Genomic DNA, 15,268 nt, shown 5'->3' with positions numbered 1-15,268 from the left:
GAACATATAATGTTTGTCCTTCTCCGACTGACTTACTTCACTCAGCTTTAGTTTTCTTAATCACTGCACTGTGCTTGTTCACAGTAGTCTCTTGTGATTCTTTTATTTCTCTGGTATCCGCTGTAAAGCCTAGACTTTTTATACAGTTTTAATTGGATCCTTTCTCTTTTTTACATTGGGTAACTAGTTTTATCAATTTTGCTTTTCTTCACACACACACACACACACACACACACACACACACACCCTCTTGGCTTCATTGATCATTTCCACTGTCTTTCTAGTATCTTTTTCACTTATTTCTGTTCTAATCTGTATCATTTATTTTCTTCAACTAACTTTGGGCTTAGTTCATTGTTTTTCTAGTTCCTGGAAATGTAAAGTAAGGTTGCTTATTGGAGATCTAGCTTTTATCTTTTTTTTTTTTTTTTTTTTTTTTTTTTTTTTTTTTTTTTTTTTTAAATTTTTTATTTATTTATGATAGGCACACAGTGAGAGAGAGAGAGAGGCAGAGACACAGGCAGAGGGAGAAGCAGGCTCCATGCACCGGAAGCCCGACGTGGGATTCGATCCCGGGTCTCCAGGATCGCGCCCTGGGCCAAAGGCAGGCGCCAAACTGCTGCGCCACCCAGGGATCCCTCTAGCTTTTATCTTAATGTAGTTATTTCTATCTATAACCTTTCCTTATTTGTTTTTTTTTTTTTTAATTTATTTATTCATGAGAGACACACAGAGAGAGGCAGATACATAGGCATAGGGAGAAGCAGGCTCCATGCAGGGAGCCCAACGTGGGACTCAATCCCGGGTCTCCAGGATCATGCCCTGGGCCGAAGGCGGCACTAAACCAGTGAGCCACCTGGGCTGCCCCTGGTTCATATCTATTATGTGCTTTTTATTTTTTAAAAGATTTTATTTATTCATGAGAGACAGAGAGAGAGAGGCAGAGACACAGACAGAGGGAGAAGCAGGCTCCATGCAGGGAGTCCGATGTGGGACTCGATCCAGGATCATGCCCTGGGCCAAAGGCAGGCACTAAACCGCTGAGCCACCCAGGGATTCACCTAATATTATTATAATATTATCCTATCCTAACAAAGTTTGGTCCCAACACAAGCTGGCTACACCTTCATGCTAGCAGAACTCAAATAGTTATTTTCAAACTGCCACATACACAGTGAACAGAATCCCCAAGGTTAAAGGTGCCTTAAATAAGGCCTTCATTATCACACAAACCAGAAACACAGAAGGCAGGCTGTTCCAAGCTTTTTTATTTGAAGGCTGGAAAACTCCATCACGAGAGTCATATCAACAACCTGAAAGGAATAAAATGCTGGAGGAGTCCCTGTTGACTCTGGTTGGAGTCAACTACCCATTCACAAGAATGCGTTTGACAAACTCAGGACAAGTCCATGGGCTTGTCTGCAGAACCAGGATTGGTTTGGGCTGAAGACAGCCTTTGTTCCAGGGAAATGAAGAGCATAAAATGGGGAAGGTCTCAAATGGTGGAGGACACAACTCTGATGTATGACAAGTGGAGGAGAGGAGGCCTATGCCCCGTTTTTCTGCAAGTAACTTCCAACAAGTTCTTGTTTATGAGTGACACATGAGCACTATATAGAAAGGTAAGTCCAGGACCAAGAAAATCCAACTGCAACAGAGTAGCTCATGTTCAAGGACTATTTGAAGATATATGCACACCTCATGACAAGGACTATTTGAAGATATATGCACACCTCATGTTCAAGGACTATTTGAAGATATATGCACACCTCATGTAGAAGTCAATGTTGGGAAACACTGCAGATGGAGGAGTGAGAAAAGTAGGTAAGACATGGAGTCCAGAAAGGTATGGACTGGTCCTGCACAGAACATAAGAATAGAAGTGACATGTAGAGTTGATAAGTAGGCAAAGCATCAAGACTGAAGAAACACCAGAAATGAGGTGTGCCCCCTGGCACTGAACACTAACCAAATAGAATAGATTTCTGCTACAATTTATTTATTTTAAAGATTTTATTTATTTATTCATTAGAGACACAGAAAGAGACAGATACAGGCAGAGGGAGAAGCAGGCTCCATGCAGGAACCCGATGTGGGACTCGATCTCAGGACCCCGGGATCATGACTTGAACCAAAGGTAGATGCTCAACCACTGAGCTCTACCTGGGTGCCCCGATTTCTGCTACAATTTAAGCACAACCTTGATATTATGTCCTTCTCCAGGTACCAACCCTCCAGATCAGGATCCTCCATCTTGCTGTGGCTTGATCAGAACCATTTGTGAACCATTTAAATAAAGGCTCTACAACCTACCCCCAAGATGACCAAATACATGGCACCTGGATGATGTAAGAGAAGAGCAGACAGTACTGGGTCAGAACAACTCAGCATGTGATAGCACACAGGAGGAAAAAAAATACAGAAAACGTAGAGGAGTTGCAAGAAAAAGACCGTGGTCCACACAACTGTAACTGTGCTGGTGTTAGCAATTCCTGGCACAAGCAGTCATGAAAAAATGTCAGCTAGAGGAAAGAAGTAGCAACTGGTATTCAGGTGCCTTGGACCTGCACAAAGTCACCAGGCCAGGGAAAGGGCAAGCAAAGTAAAATCAATTACAATGACCACTATATGCCTAACCTTGTGTTGGGGCTGCTCAGGGAGAGGGCAGTGCACACACCTCAGACTTCTCAGCCACAGCACAGGCTTAGGGAATTGGGGAAACAAGCAGTGTCCATGGTCCTGCTATGGGAAGGAGAGACCAGTGCCTGGGGAAAAAGAGAAGAGCAGAGAACATCTAAGGGTACCATGATGGGTATGAGGGCCTTACCCAGAGAGACTGTAAGTTCCTTTTTTTTCTTTTTAAAGATTTTATTTATTCATTTATGAGAGATACACAGAGAGAGGCAGAGACACAGGCAGAGGGAGAAGCAGGCTCCTTGCAGGGAGCCCAATGCAGGACTTGATCCCAGGACTCCAGGATCACACTCGGAGCCAAAGGCAGACGCTCGACCACTGAGCCACCCTGGCGTCCTGAGATTATAAGTTCAAAGCTTTCCAGCATCACATTATTGTATGAGTGTCTCTGAACCTCAAGGAGACCCTACTCCTGCCAGAACAAGTACATAGCCATGTCTTCAAGGGTCACAGTGCCCTATCATGATGGTGACACATGAAACCACCAACAGCCCTTCTCCAGAGTACCCACAATTCATCCATACACGAATACCCCATACCCATTCTCCTCCCAAGCCCTCCAACTCAGGGAATGAATCAGGCCTTGGTACAACTTGCACTGCTGTCTCCTCATGGGCTCACTGGTCAGGTCCAATCATCAGCAAAAAGAGGCAGGTGAACAAATGGATGTCTAAGCTGTTGCCCTCACTAGATGAATCCACACACTTCTGTCAAGCTATTCCTCTGATGTTATCAAAGTCCTGTAAATCTCAATACTAGGTCTCTGAAACCATCAGACACACTCTCTTTCCAAGTATTCTTTAGAATGCACAGCCCTCACATTCCTGGACACCACAGCCATATGCCCATGGCCATACCTCAATGCCCCACAGCACAGGCATCTCCCTGGTCTCCCTATAAGTCACTCTTGTGTTAGTCATCCCTCCTTTACACCACTGCGAGAAGAGCAGAATTCCCATCCTAGGGTTAAGGGGATGGCCAAACACAAAGTACCTAATACTGGACAGATAAGGTCAAAGGTAGTTTATTAATTACATATACTCACAGCCAGGGAGAGGAGGACACCACAACCTTATAGGGCCACATGAACGTTGTACACTGTGTAAGAGTAAACAACCAGGGGCTGTGAGATGCAAGTTTTACAAGATCAAGAGGTGGGGTACAATCTGGTTCCCACAGGATGATGTGAATGGCTTGTGTGAATAACCCCATGGCCTAGCAGAGAAGTGAAACCCATTTTAAAGGCATAAGCAGGGGGGATCCCTGGGTGGCTCAGTGGTTTAGCGCCTGCCTTTGGCCTGGGGTGCGATCCTGGAGTCCCGGGATCGAGTCCCACATCAGGCTCCCGGCATGGAGCCTGCTTCTCCCTCCTCCTGTCTCTGTGCCCCCCTCTCTCTCTGTCTATCATAAATAAATAAATAAATCTTTTTAAAAAAATATTTAAAAAAATAAAAATAAAAATAAAGGCATAAGCAGGAACTGCTCTGGTCCTCTTGATGAAAAGGGATGCTTGGCTAGGAAACTTTATCTAAGAGTGGGGAGAACTTGCACTCAGGCCATGTGAAGCACTTGGGAGTTTCATGAGGTGTCAAGGGAGCACATAACAATGGGTCTTAATTTTAGGCCATGAAATACAACTTAGCAGAAAACAGCCAGAGTTGCTTGGCAAATTCAAACAGGACCCAATACTACCCCAGAGTTCCCATGGCTCCTGTTGGGAGTTGGAAACACCTAATCCTTCTATGAAGGCCTCCCTCCTGGCTCTGTTCCATGCCTGACACTAAGCCACACAGAGCCAGTTGTGGATCTCAGAAACCCATGGCCCTCTTGCACCTTGTGTTGTGCTTGCTGTCCCCTCAGCAATGACAACCTTCTCTGTCCACCTAACCCTCATTCAAAGTTCAGTCCATTTATCACCCACCCCAGTCCTACTGATTCTTACAGATGACCATATTTGCCCCAACTACACCCACCAGGCTGAATGAAACACCCCAGGTCCCACCAAAGTCCTCACAAATCATAGAGAATAAGCAAGAGCTCTGGCCTGAGTGACATCTTGCCTCATTTACCCCTTATCTCTGAATCTTTCTCATCTCCATTCTTATCTTGGAAGCCCTGGCCATCTGCTAGACTAGTCAGTCTGATACAGCCTACGTTAGGGATACATACCACCCTCACCTGCATTTATGAATTCTAATACCATCACTAAGGTACCCAAATGAGAGACCCAGTGCTCAGCCCTTACCCTCTACATCCTGGCCTATAAACAGCTTCACAATCATTAACAAGACTATACCTCTTATATGTAACCACAGATTAATTAGGTCCACACAGTAAATACCACATTTTGAAGGTCTCCAATTTGAACCACTTTTTGATTTCCCAACTTGTGTTTCCAGTTGCCAATTTGATGCCTCCACTCAGTGGTCTCTGAAATACCTCAGATTCTCAATTTGGCCAAACAAAGCTCCTGATATCCCCAGTGATTATTACTCCTACTATCAACTTCCTCATCTCAGTTGGAACTGCCATCCCTACAGTAGCAAAGATCAAATCCCCTGTGGTTATCCCTGATACCTCTGTTTTCTTCCCTCATCACACATATTAGAAAATCTAGTTTCGGGGATCCCCGGGTGGCTCGGCGGTTGAGCGCCTGCCTTCGGCCCAGGGTGTGATCCTGGAGTCCTGGGATCGAGTCCCACATCAGGCTCCCTGCATGGAGCCTGCTTCTCCCTCTGCCTGTGTCTCTGCCTCTCTCTCTCTCTCCCTCAGTCTCTCTCTCTCTCTGTGTCTCTCATAAATAAATAAAAATCTAGGGGATCCCTGGGTGGCTCACCGGTTTAGCGCCTGCCTTCAGGCCAGGGTGTGATCCTGGAGTCCCAGGATCAAGTCCCACATTGGGCTCCCTGCATGGAACCTGCTTCTCCCTCTGCCGATGTCTCCGCCTCTCTCTCTCTGTCATGAATGAATTAAAAAAATCTTAAAAAAAAGAAAGAAAAGAAGAAAAAAAAAGAAAGAAAAGAAAAAAAGAAAACAAAAGAAAAGAAAGGAAAAGAGAGAAAATTTAGTTTCGGATGCCTGGGTGGCTAAGTCAGTTAAACGTCTACCTTCAGCTTAGGTGGTGATCCCAGGGTCCTGAGACTGAGCCCCATGTTGGGCTCTCTGCTCAATGGGGAGCTTGCTTTTCCTCTCTCTGCCTGCTGCTCTGTCTACTTGTGCGTGCACGTGCATGCTCTTGTCAAATAATAAAAAAAATAAAAATCTTAAAAAAAAAAAAAGAAAATCTAGTTTCCCATTTTTAAAACATGCATCCCATGTTGCATCCAGAAACGCAACCACTCTAAATCACAGTCCTGGATGATTAACCGTCACCAGCCTATGTTAGTAGCCTCTGCCCTGATTTCCCATGATCTGTTCTCCACTTTACATTCAGGAAGACTGTTTCGACTTTCCTAATATTATCCCTTTCCTCTGACCCAAACCTCCCATTACCTCCTGAATAGACTCAATTTTTCAGGCAGTCATTCCTGTCCCAACACCTAACCTCCTATTCTTTATTCATATCATAAAAGGAGGCCTGTGAGGCACCTGGGTGGCTCAGAACATGATCCAGGGGTCCTGGGATTGAGTCCCACATCAGGCTCTCTGCAGGAAGCCTACTTCTCCCTCTGTCTGTCTCTCTCATGAATAAACAAATACAATCTTTAAAAAAGAGAGAGAGAGAGAGAGAGCAAGCTGTGGTTCCTAAACACCCCCAGCTCAGCTTTACCTCCATGTATTTGCATATCCTGGTATCTGCTCCTGGCTTAACCCTTAACACTCATTTATGTTGGTTGCCAGGAATGGGAACGCCTTAATATAACCCCTGACATGAACTTAGAACTCTGAGATCGGGGTTTCTCTAGAGTCCTCAGACCCAAGGACTGGGAAAGTGGCAGGTAAGAGTCCCAGGACACCACAATCCAGAGAACATCTGAGCGGCAGTCATGGCCAGTAAGGGACGCGGACACCCTTTATACATCCCTGTTGGTTCCATAAGTATACTTCTGTAGTCCTGGGGCTTTGCGGGAAAAGGCAAAACTTTAAAATTTTTAAATTTTAAAATTTTAAAAATGTGACCACGGGGGAAAGGGAAATTGAAAGGGAAATTCATGCCTCTGTGTACCCTCCCGCGGCCGTGGAGCCAAGTGACCTCAGGCTGGCCGTCTAACCAGTGGGCCTCAGGGCTCAGTGTTGCCTTTTACCAGCTGTGTGACCCTGAACAAAGACTCAACCTACCAGGGCCTCAATGTCCTCATCACTCCTCACCCCTTACGGAGATCCTGTCCCTCCTTTGGCCAAAACTCCCCCTGGCGTCCAGAGTCCTTACATAAAGGTGCCGCAAGTCTCGGACCGCCAGCTCCTGAGTGACCCCGCCTCACGCTCCCTGTTCCCAGACCTCAGACTCCTCCCGCCTCAGCCCCCCGACCCCCGAAGCCGCAGCCTCTGCCCCAGCCCGCCTCTCCCCTGCAGCCCGCTCCCGCACGCCAGCGCTCACACGCGGGGCCCCCACCCACCGGCGCCTCCCTGTCCGGAACACCCGGGCCTGGGCCGCAGGGACCCGAGCAGGCGCCCCGTGCTCCGGCCTTGAGGGTCTGGGTCGGGGGAGGGCGGGGAGGGCCCGGGGACGAGCGTTTACCTGCGCTGGGGCCCTGGGCTCGGCCGCCGCCATCGGACTCTGTGGACGGAGCGGACACCGGGCTGGGGGTCCCTGTCCCCGACCCCGTGAGGCGCAGCCCGGGCGGCGTCGCAGAGCCGTGCGCCAAGTCTCTGCCCTGAGGACGACTCTTTTCACATCTACTCGGCTCCGTCACCTACTCCTCAGCCCTGCGGAAAGGATCTCCGAAAACTGCAAACTACGCCAACCAGCCGCAGAAAGCCGGAAGTTCCGCCCCGATGCCATGCGCAAGCACAGATACGCGTCGTCCTGATCAGTTATCGCCTCCTCTCAACGCAGAATCTTCTGGGTAATGTAGTCCCGGAGCTCTGGAGGTGGCTGGGAAGGGTGTTCTCCATCCTGACCAACCAGAGCATTGACTGCGCGGCACTAGGAGGGAAGCTGGAAAGTAGTACTTCTCCTACCTCAAGGAAGGTAGAGGCTTTGCCTGTGTCAAAGGCGGAGAAAAGACATTGTTTCAGACTCCATAAAGTCAGCATGCCTCAAGAGGATAAAAATCGGGGATCCCTGGGTGGCTCAGCGGTTTAGAGCCTGCCTTCGGCCCAGGGCGTGATCCTGGAGTCCTGAGATCGAGTCCCACGTCGGGCTCCCTGCATGGAGCCTGCTTCTCCCTCTGGTGTGTCTCTGCCTCTTTCTCTCTCTCTCTCTCTCTCTCTCTCTCTCTCTCTCTCGGTCTCGTGAATAAATAAATAAAATCTTTAAAAAAAAGAGGATAAAAATCTTATTTGAGATGCTCCCAGATCTATTAACATAAATGGCCTAATCATCCCATAATCAGTCAGTCATAAAATGAGTCGTAGATGGGACGTCTGGGTGACTCAGCGGTTGAGAGGCTGCCTTTGGCTCAGGGCGTGATCCTGGAGTCCCCGGATGGAGTCCCTCATCGCGCTCCCTGCATGGAGTCGGCTTCTCCCTCTGCCTGTGTCTGTGTCTCTCATGAATAAATAAATAAAATCTTTTAAAAATAAATACAATGAGGGCAGCCCTGGTGGCGCAGAGGTTTGGCGCCGACTGCAGCCTGGGGTGTGATCCTGGAGACCCGGAATCGAGTCCCACATCGAGCTTCCTGCATGGAGCCTGCTTCTCCCTCTGCCTGTGTCTTTGCCTCTCTCTCTGTGTCTATGAATGGATAAATAAAATCTTTTTTAAAAAATAGAAAAAAAATAAATACAATGAGTCCTTGAATAGCTGGAAACATTATGTTATTGCTCTTCAAATGCTGTGGCTTGAAGTGCTATTCAGCATTTCTATATGTTTGGTCAGGAAGAATAGAAAAGACTCCAAAGAGGGCCATGACTGGGAAGGAAGAAGAGGGATGTTAGACCGCCTGAAGCCGGTGGACAAGCTCTGTGTCTGAATCCCATAGAAAATTTCTCCTTTGCCTATATCATCAAGGATTGTGACCCACATACTGAAAAACACTTTTTATCCACTTTTTTACTCCATATACTAAGATACACTCGATTCTTTTAGCAATCTGAGAAACATCTCAATCTGAGAGCAACTTAACCAATGCTATCTTTTTTTTGTAATAAATTTATTTCTTTAAGATTTTATTCATTCATGAGAGACACAGAGAGAGAGAGAGAGAGAGGCAGAGAGAGAAGCAGGCTCCATGCAGGAAGCCCAAAGCAGGATTTGATCTCGGGACTCCAGGATCATGCCCTGGGCCAAAGGCAGGTGCTAAACCCCTGAGCTACCCAGGGATCCCCTATTTTTTAAAGATTTTATTTATTTTTCATGAGAGAGGAGAGAGAGAGAGAGAGGCAGAGGAGAAGCAGGCTCCATGCAGGGAGCCCAATGTGGGACTTGATCCCAGGACTCCAGGACCACACCATGAGCTGAAGGCAGACGCTCAACCACTGAGCCACCCAGGTATCCCTAGATTTTATTTTATTTTTTTTAATTTTTATTTATTTATGATAGTCACAGAGAGAGAGAGAGAGAGAAGCAGAGACACAGGCAGAGGGAGAAGCAGGCTCCATGCACCGGGAGCCCGACGTGGGATTCGATCCCGGGTCTCCAGGATCGTGCCCTGGGCCAAAGGCAGGCACTAAACCGCTGCGCCACCCAGGGATCCCCCCTAGATTTTATTTTTTTATACCAGTTTTAGGATCACAACAAAATTAAGCAAAAGGTACAGAGATTTTCCCTATATCTCTGCCCCCTCCCCCAACCGAAGCTCCCCCATTACCAGTATACCTCCACCAGAGTGTTGTATTTGTTGCAATTTATGAAACTTCACTGACATATCATTATAACCCAAAGCCCACAGTTGTATACGGATTCACTCATGGTATACAGTATATGGATTTAGACAAATGTATACTGACAAGTATCCACCATTATAATATCATATAGAGATGTTTCCCTGATCCAAAAATTCTTTGTGCTCCACCTATTCACCCCTCCCTGTAGTGCTAGGACTTGACAATAAACTTTTGATTGCCAAGACATCAATTTCAAAGACATCCATCTGGAAAAAGCATATTGCCAGCTTTTTTTTTTTTTTTTTTTTTTAGATTTTATCTATTTATTCATGAGAGACAGAGAGAGAGAGAGAGAGAGAGAAAGAAGCAGGTTCCGTGCAGGAAGCCTGTGGAGGACTTGATTCCGGGATTCCAGGATTCCGGGATTCCAGGATTACGCCCTGAGCCAAAGGCAGACGCTCAACCGCTGAGCCACTGAGGCATCCCATATTGCTGGCTTTTTAACATAGCTACTAGTCAAATGACTGGTGTAAAGTCCCAGGCAGCCTAAATAACCGATCACTTAAGTGACCCTGTTTTTCCCTTTGTGACACAATTCCCACTCTTATGTTTTAAATTCTCCAACAAAGAGGGGACCTGTGAAACCCTTGGCAGCCCATACATGGCCATAATCAAGGCAGAGCTCCAGGTTCACACCCATCCCTATCTCTACTGGTGACCCCCTTGTGTGGCCCTTGTGTGTGCCTTGTATCCTTCACTACCTGTGAGTAATAAATTTTGGTTTTTCAAAGTTCTTGGTGGTTTTCCCTGAGGTGTGTCCTGCAATCATAATAAAAAATCATGAGGGGTAGTCCAGCCACGACATTAGCTCCAGAGATATATCTATGAGGGCTTGCCACAAGTAGTACTGAACCTCAGGCATTCCTAGCTGATTGCCTCATTATTGATAGGCTGAGACCAACACAAAACCCTCTCTTACTCTAATGTTGCTATTTTGTAAAGGTCAAGGTAGAAAGGGAGCATCTGAATTCTGAGATGAGGCACCTGAATCCCATGATCTCCTCTTTTTGCTCCAAAGTGATTATTATCTTCCAGTGGTTGCAGGGATCGTTCTGAATGGGGAATTGAGATTATCTCAAAAGTGTTTTTAAATGCAAATTTCAGAACATTAGTTATAAGGTTTATGCAGTTATTCAAGACAGTGTCAGACACAGCTCTGAGGAAACATCAGGAAAGTCTGAAGAAAGTTAGGATCATGGAGAATTTTTATCAGGGCTTTTATTCCTGAAAACATTGAGAAATACCAGCTTGCAGGGAGACTTGAAGGGGATATTTACTGTAGCCAGATTGGTAAAAATGAATAAGAAGCTGAGGTGTCCTATTTATTCACAGCTTCAACAAGTGTTCATTGAGCAAGTACTCAGTTTCAGGTAGTACTATACGTGAATGGGAGACCTTGGGACACAGAGACAAAAACCATTGTCTACGTGCAGCTTACAGTCTTTTTTTTTTTTTTTAATTTATTCATGAGAGACAGAGAGAGAGGCAGAGATGCAGGCAGAGGGAGAAGCAGGCTCCATGCAGGGAGCCCGACACGGGACCCAATGCCAGGTCCCCAGGATCACGCCCCGGGCAGAAGGTGGCACCAAACTGCCAAGCCACCCGGGCTGCAGCTTACATTCTTCAAATAAAATAGGCAGGTAATATGAAAGAAAATCATGAAGTAACATAGTAGGTTAGCATGTGGTAAAACAATGAAAACAAGAGATCAATAGAATGTAATATTACATAGCACAGTAAGGGGGGGGGAGATTCTTCTTCATAAGTCCATTGAGAAAACATTTTAAAGAGATAAGGAATGAACCATATGGGTGTTTTTGAAATAAGTTTGGAGCAGAAGAAGCAGGTGACTGGCTTTGCTGGGTAGAGCCCTCACAAGGTTCAACAGCAGTGGAGGGTGCAGGACTTGAGCCCAGTTCATTCATCTGCTTTCCTCACTGTAGAGATACTCAGAGGATGCAGGTAAGAACACTTGGGTGTACCTCTTGAAGCCTACAATTCCCCACCTTGGTGGACTCTGGGCCAGAACCAGGCTGGATTTCATACAACCCTGGTTTTCCCAGTTTGATCTTTGGACTTTTGCCTTCACAGTCACTTGGGAACCTACTGGAAATGCATCTTCTCATTTTTTTTTTTTCTTTTTTCTTTCTTTTTTTTTTTTTTTTTCTTTTTTTGCATCTTCTCATTTCTGAATGCAGACCAACTAAATCAGTAACTCTGGAAGTCAGGCCCTGGAATCTGTCTTACTCTTCACTCTTCAAGTGATTTTTTATTTTTTTTTAAGATTTTATTTATTTATTCATGAGAGTCACAGAGAGAGAGAGAGAGAGAGAGAGAGAGGCAGAGACACAGGAGGAGGGAGAAGCAGGCTCCATGCCGGGAGCCTGACGTGGGACTCGATCTCCAGGATCGCGCCCCGGGCCAAAGGCAGGCGCCAAACTGCTGAGCCACCCAGGGATCCCCAAGAGATTTTATTTTAAACAAGATTTTATTTATTCATGAGAGACAGAAAAAGAAAGGCAGAGACATAGGCAGAGGGAGAAGCAGGCTTCCCGTGGGGAGCCTAATTCAGGACTTGATGCCAGGACCCCAGGATCACAACCTGAGCCAAAGGCAGACACTCAACCACTGAACCACCCAGACGCCCCTCAAGTAAGAGATATTAAATGGATAAAAATGCTGTTCATTGAGAGACATGCAGTCACTGGATATACAGAGGAGGGATCCCTGGGTGGCGCAGCGGTTTGGCGCCTGCCTTTGGCCCAGGGCGCGATCCTGGTAGACCCCGGATCGAATCCCACGTCAGGCTCCCGGTGCGTGGAGCCTGCTTCTCCCTCTGCCTATGTCTCTGCCTCTCTCTCTCTCTCTCTCTCTCTATGTGACTATCATAAATAAATAAAATTAAAAAAAAAATTTTTGGATATACAGAGGAGATATGTGGGAACCACAGAAATATACCCATATTTATATTCCTGCTTCAGGGTGACCCAATATTTCACCTCATGCAGTGTTGACCACGAAGACAATGAGGCTGATAAACGCAAGAGCATTTATTTGGGGGCTTAGAGATTACAATCCAGAAGACACAGTCAACCAAAATCAAAAGCATGCTCCAAATTGCCAGGAGGGAGTGCAGGTTTATAAAAGCAAAAACCACAAAGTTACATGTCATTTTGAAAGAATTATGATTGGTGCTGGCAGAGTTTAATCTATCTAATAGATGGTTGGCGAGTTGGCAAACAGGCGTTGCATTATCTCTGTTTTAGTCCAGAATAGAAGGATGTATTCCAGGAGGTGGCTAAGTTTGCAACTGACAAAAGTCAAAAGTTCACAATGTTCCAAGAAACAGGAGACTTGCATAGGCCCTACTTCCTCAATGTCCTTCTGACTCTGTTTTGAGTGATTCCACTAGCAGTGCTTACTCCATTTTGATTCTCCTTTCACATTTTATCCTCTTGGTTGAGATCTTTCTGGCAGGAAAGCATGGATGACCAATTTTATGACTGTATAGTCCCATTTCATTGTGGGAGTGATTGGCAGCCTGCTTTGGGTCCATCATGCCGCTCAGAGGGGAATTTTATAGTTGGCTGATAACCTGTTATGTTCAACAAACATTCTGGTTGAGTCTCACTGCTACATTTGAGGAACAAGGAGGTTCGAAAAGTATGACCTAGATGTTATTTAGGTTCTCATTTCTTTTAGTCAGATCGAACAAGAAGTTAAAGAAAAAAAAAAAAAGACTCTTCAGTACAGGTGCTTGGTCATCTAGTTGTTGTAAAGTGGCAGTAACAAGGGAAAGTGGGGAGACTCCTCTCGGTTGGGCAGGCAGCTCACAAAGGTCACCAACTGACTTCTGGTCCCGCACAGACGCTGGAGACCTTCAAATAAAATCAACAAATAAGAGAAGTAGCTGACACTGAGGTACACTGCTTCCACCAAAGATGTCAGATCAAGACTCAAGAATGAAATCTTTTCTTTTTTCATTTTCTTTCCTTTACTGTGGCATTGAACTGGAAAGATAATGGCTTTAGTATTTCCCTGGCCATTGCTAAGGGGTACCTTTCAGACTTCTAGATCCATCAATGATCCCAATCTTCCCATGATGCTCAAGACTCCTTGGTCGTCCCTGCGACCAACTACTCTTCTATTTCCAATGTAAATGCAAACTACAATCAATCCTCCCACCTCCACTGCCCCTGCAGAAGTCTCTTACCAAGTTCCACTTTTATGGCCAGAACAACCTGTGCCTTGTTTTTACCTTTCTTCAATTATAACTATATGTACCAAATTAGACACAAATACTTAACATATATCTTAGTACATTTGCACCATCACCCTCCCATGATTATCTAGATCAGATCTATCCTTACTAAGAGATTTCAACCAGCAGTAAGCATCTTTGCAAGGTATTTAGAATGACTCAATCTTTAGGCTAGGAGAGTTTCTTCCCATATGTGCTAAAACTTTTTGCAAGCAAACTAAGACATCTTATCAATCAATTCCCCTGGATTTACATTGTTGAGACATACCTACCAGGAGGCATTCATGGCTCAGGTTTTGCTTCCTTTGGCAAGGCCATAGTTGTTAGGAGTAAATGTAAAGGGGAATTATGATCAGAAACCCCTCCTTAACTCTGAAAGATATTATAGAATTTGTTCCTAATAGCTTTAAAAAAAGATCTTTAGACTCTGACCAAGGTTGTTTTCAAATATTTTATTTATTTAGACAGAGTGAGCATGTGGGGAGGGGAGCACAATCTCAGGACCCTGAGATCATTACCTGAGTCAGAATCAAGAGTCAGATGCTTAATTGACTGAGCCACCCAGGTGTCCCCCCAAAGTGGTTGTTAATAATAGAAGAGTTCTTAAATCTTTTAGCTGAGCAAGGAGGTATCTGTGCTGTTGTGACCAACACCACCTATTGTACCTGGATTAACATTTGCAGAAGTTGAAACTCAATTACAGATCATGGAACAATCCGCTTGGTAGCTTAAAAGGTGACTTCTTCTACAAGGTCTTTCTCAGACTTCTTGGTCTGGGTCTTAGCGACCATGGCTCCACAGTGCACTCCAAACATGAGGAATTATCCTGTTCATAATCATCTATCTCCCTGGCATGTATTCTCTCTAAATTATGCCTCCTCACTGCAGTTCACAAGAAGCAAATCCCCTCCCTCCCTTTAGGTTTCCAGCATCCTTTGAGAAAGCCCTGGCTGATGCACTAATTGGTCAGAATGGAGAAAACCCGTCCATTGGGCTCTATGGGGCCTCCAACACATTACCCACAAGATCAAGCGCGCAGTTGAGCCAAAGGAATCATTTCCGTGGTAATTTACCGCTGACGGTGGGGAATCCCGGTCTCCTCCTGGCGGCTTCCTTCTTGCTGCCCTCGGGCTGCCAGGGCCGGGCCGACGTGACGGAACTGTCAAGGTGCTGGAGTCGTCCCCACGGCAGAGAGGCGGGCCCCAGGTTGATGTCGCCGTCCAGGCTGCCCCTCACAGGGCCTGGGACTAGGGCCATCGGCCCGGGTGTCCGCCCCGCCTCCCGAGTCCGATGGCGAAGGCCGTGCCCAGGGTCCCGGTAGATGCT

General features: G+C 46.0%; 1 long non-coding RNA gene across 1 annotated transcript; it reads right to left on the bottom strand.

Annotated features, from left to right (window-relative positions):
* Positions 1-408: 408 nt before the first annotated feature.
* Positions 409-7,976, bottom strand: LOC125753105 (uncharacterized). The gene is made up of 3 exons (XR_007404137.1): positions 7,373-7,976; positions 5,531-5,673; positions 409-2,765 (listed from the first exon to the last, which is right to left on the bottom strand). It is a non-coding gene; the product is annotated as an uncharacterized LOC125753105 (long non-coding RNA).
* Positions 7,977-15,268: the final 7,292 nt, after the last annotated feature.

Source organism: Canis lupus, chromosome 1, assembly GCF_003254725.2.
Source record: "Canis lupus dingo isolate Sandy chromosome 1, ASM325472v2, whole genome shotgun sequence".
In the NCBI taxonomy this organism is placed as follows: Eukaryota; Metazoa; Chordata; class Mammalia; order Carnivora; family Canidae; genus Canis; species Canis lupus.
Note: the sequence above shows the minus strand (reverse complement) of the source record. Positions and strands in the feature narration are given on the sequence as shown.